The sequence below is a fragment of the Chlorocebus sabaeus genome, chromosome 19, assembly GCF_047675955.1.
Source record: "Chlorocebus sabaeus isolate Y175 chromosome 19, mChlSab1.0.hap1, whole genome shotgun sequence".
NCBI lineage: Eukaryota > Metazoa > Chordata > Mammalia > Primates > Cercopithecidae > Chlorocebus > Chlorocebus sabaeus.
The window spans coordinates 29,071,524-29,075,887 of NC_132922.1; the positions used below are offsets into that span (position 1 = coordinate 29,071,524).

General features: G+C 40.0%; 1 pseudogene; it reads right to left on the bottom strand.

Moving 5' to 3' along the window:
• Positions 1-1,090: 1,090 nt before the first annotated feature.
• Positions 1,091-4,068, bottom strand: LOC119622524 (set1/Ash2 histone methyltransferase complex subunit ASH2 pseudogene; annotated as a pseudogene).
• Between the last annotated feature and the right edge of the window lie 296 nt (positions 4,069-4,364).

The following is a 4,364-nucleotide window of genomic DNA, read 5'->3' on the forward strand; positions in this document are numbered from 1 at the left end:
CTGTTATAAAGCTCTTGATAATTAACTCAGGAGGAAAGAGGGGAGAAGTCATTGACAGGAAAAGGAAGAGACCCAAGAAGGGAATTCAGGAATCAGAGATGTGGGAGGGGAGAGGGTAAGGATGGACCACACTACAGAAAAGACTGGATGACAAGCCAGTAAGAATGTTGAACAGGAGCCAGAGGGGAGGTCAGGTTTGTTGTTTGTTTGCTTTTGTTTCATTTCTTAAAGAAACAGGAGCCTCTCCCCACTTTGCAGCTGTCCTCCCTGGTCATATTCCTGCATGGAGTGTGGGTTCTTCCATCTTGGCTTACCGCAAACCCCACCTCCTGGGTTCCAGTGGTTCTCCTGCCTCAGCCTCCTGAGTAGCTGAGATTACAGGCTGTGCCACCACGCCTGGCTAATTTTTCATTTTTAGTAGAGACGGGGCTTTTCCATTTTGGCCAGGCTGGTCTTGAACTTCAGACCTCAGGTGATCTGCCCATCTTGGCCTCCTAAATTGCTGGGATTACAGGCATAAGCCACCGCACCCAGCTAACTGTGGGGTTCTTCTATCATCCAAACACATTAGTTCCCTATGTCTGAGATATATCTTAGGTTATTGCCTGCCAAGGATTCTCCTTATTTTATACTATTCTTATGAATTTGTTATTGCCATTTTGTTATTAGAGGCAAGGTCTCACTGTCACCCAGGCTGGAGTGCAGTGGCATGATCATAGCTCATTGCAGCTTTGAACTCCTGTGGTGAAGCGACCCTTCTGCCTCAGACTCCTAAGTATCGACGATGACAAGCGCACCACACTAGGCCTGGCTAATTCATTTTTTATTATTTAAAAACATGTTTTGTAGAGAAAAGATCTTGTGATGTTACCCTGGCTGGTCTCAAACTCCTGGCCTCAAGTAATTCTTTTGCCTCAAACACCCAAAGTGTTAGGATTACACACGTGAGCCTCTTCTCCTAGCTGGACTTGTTGTTATTCAAACATATATGTGGATTTTGTGTGGTAGGAACATTTTAGAAATGCAGAGACTGTGTCCTCACCCCAGAGCCACTGAATGAGAATCTGCATTTTGTAAAATCCCCAGAAGATTCATATGCACAATAGAATTTGGGAAGTGCTGTGCTAACACATGCATGGAGACACTGGTGTAGTTTTGGATATAAATTATTCCTCATGCCTTAATCTGTTATGCTCCTTCTTACATGAATCAGAAAGTCTTGTTTCTGTATTTAGTGCATTGTGAAGTCAGGTATAATGTACTCAAGGCTTTCCATTGAAAACTTCAGGCATTTTTCTCTGACCTCACAAAATCCACAGAAGTAACCAGGAGTGTTTTAATAATAAGATAATATCACATCTTTTTTTGAGTAGCAAACAATGAGAATTACCTAAAAATGATAATATTTCACTGGTATTCAAATAAAAATAGTTAGCAACTATTCAAGTATTTTATCCCTTTTAAGAAATGGAACACTACTTACATTAACCTGAAATGACAAGAGCATAAAGGGATGTAAAAGCAGATGAAAAATCACAAGGTTTGATCACTGTTGTGGAAATACTGAGAAAAAAAAAATGAAAGAATGCATCCAAATAAAAAAAAAGTAGTCACATTGATTGTTTGAAATAAAGAAGCTTTGCAGAGAACTTGGTGATTTTTAAATACTTTCTGATTTTATGTAATAGGCATGTATTGCTTTGAATGTAACTCAATAAATACATTTTAGTAAGTTTAGAAAGTTTCTTCTCATTGCTCTCAGCTCAGAAAGCCCATCCTTTGAAGATGCTACTGAGATCCCTGCATGAAGGGGGTGTGTCGTGTGGTGCTTTATGCAAATCTTTACCACATACACTACCTTTAGCACCACCCAGGTTCTCAGCCCTGCGAGCAGCTACACTCTGAGGGGACAGCCCATAGTGGCCGTGTGTTGCCAGAGGAAGCAGCTGCTCTAACATTTTACATGACCCAGTGAGCAACTGTGCAGGGTTCATTCAGTTTGAACCCCTTGAGCTTCTTAGGATGCAGAAGACCTAGACTGCCCCCTGGTGGCTTTCCTAGACTGAGCATGTATTGTCAAATAACTATTGGTTTATCTTTTTGACACCGCCACTGTAAATTTCCCAGGCCAATTCACACCCATTACTTGTCTATTTTTTGCTCATCCCTATTTGTACTACTTTCTCTTCCTGTTGTTGAAATCCAGCCCCAGTGACTATAATTCGAGTTTAGTATTACATGGTGTTAATTTTTATCTGAATGTCTTGAATGACTAAAGGAATTGTTTTAATGACCCATTGGATTTTCGACACTATTTATGTTGAGTCTCATATTGGATAAACAGCTAGCTAAAGTGAGCATTTCCTAAATAATTTATTTTAAAGAATTTATTAAAAGGAAAATGACCAAATATTTAAGGTTGAAGTTTTATTGTCAATTCAGTGGAAATTCAAGTCAGCCATAAGGATGATCAACAAGGTCTACATGTCTACATAAGCAACCCCATCCCCAACTCACACCCCCCAAAAAACCTGCCTGGACACTAAGCTTCGGTGAGCTTTTCTGGTTGGCAATAATGCATGCATAGAATCACACATTGCTGCCAGGAGAATGCAGCATTGTCTATTACTTTACCGGGAGGGGACAACTGGATGCTTGTGCTTGGAATTCTCCTGAACTCTGCCTATGTGCCTCTTTCCTTGGATTATTTTAATCTGCATTCTTTTGTTGTAAAAAATCATATCAACAAACATCACAAGTTTCAGCGAGTGATGTGAGTCCTTCTTGGGAATCATAAGAAGTGAATTGTTTTTGGGGGAGTCCCTAGCTTCCAATTAGCATCAGAATTGACAGTGCTGTTGGGAACTCTTAGATTTTGCAGGTTCTAATGTCACATTATTTTTAACTTCAAAACAGGTTTTATTTGAGAAGAGCTTCTCATTTTGTTAAAGCTGCAAGCAACCTTCTTTCACAAGTACTCTTCTAGAAATCTAGTAGTTTCAGAGATCTCAGTGTTCAAAGATATATTTCAAAATTAATAACAAAGCCAAACCCACACCAAAAAGAAATCACTTTTAGAATGATTTGGAATGTACATTGATTTCTGGTATTCTCAGAAACAAGCTCACCAATTCCTTGGAAAACGGGTGCCATGGAGTCAGTGCCCACCAAAGGAAATGTCTTTAAATAAGTTAGTTACATGGACGAGATTATTCACTCCTTAGAAAATACATCAACATAAGAAGTCCCAGCTGGCAGGGCATGCAGTACAGCACCGATTTCCCAGAGGGCTTAGTGGATCTTGGGATGACCAGTTGTTGGTTTAAGGCCCACAGAAGAAGAGCAGTCACCGAAAGTGGAGAAAGAATGTCGGCAGGCAGGGAACCTCTTGCAGTCGTACCCAGACTTTTAACTTACTCAAAGGAGGGGCTGTGTTCCGTAGCATCTTTGGGAGAACATTTGAGACAGTTAAAAGCAACAACAACAAAAGCCCTAAAGTATTACTCCCCAGAAAGGCCGTATCTGAAAAGAAAGAGGGACCCATTCGAGATTCCTGTGGAGGACTGTATCTCCCATCCATTTCTGTCTCCAGCAGATACAAGACATCAGCCAGAGTGTGCTCTACCACAGCGTCCCATCCCATGTCACTCAGGGCGGTAAGTGACATCATTTTGAGGATACTTGAAGCACAGTCCAAAGTTAATGAAAACCGTGCAGTTCTTGTCCAGTGTGATGGCTGGAAAGTAGACACCCTCAAAAGTGTTTTTGTAAGCCACACCTTGATTGATACCTTTTTATAAAATATTATCTCACTACCGGGAGTCTGTTTTAGGTTCTTCTCTGCTTTAGCAACAATGTCTTTTTCCTCAAAATACAAATGATTCTTGAACTTTATCAGAGCCTTATGTTCATAAGTATTAGGTATGACTTGGCTATTTCCGTGTCTTCAGAAAGAGAAGTACAAAATTTCAGATGTCTCCCTTCCATAGCTTGAAAAGTAGTGTTTGCCAAGGGATTGGTGAAACTTGGATCTTTTTTGCTCTGCAAAGAATAACTAAATTTACTCATTGTTTAAACAATGTTATTTAGTCAAGTAATTATTCCAAGTGCCTGAATGGTCATCATGCACTCCCCATATTTATCAATAAATGGTATAATATCCTTATCTTTAGAGAATATTGCCTTTAAACATTCATCCCATGTTTGGGACTATCATGTCAGGTTGGACAAAGCAGTAAAACACTTTTCCTTCATGTTTGCTTGCTATTGGAGGAAATAGATACTACTGCTATGATAGCATAATTGCAATCAAAACTGTAGTTGGTCATGAGGTAAACAGGATGAGGTATCTATGCAAGACTTAC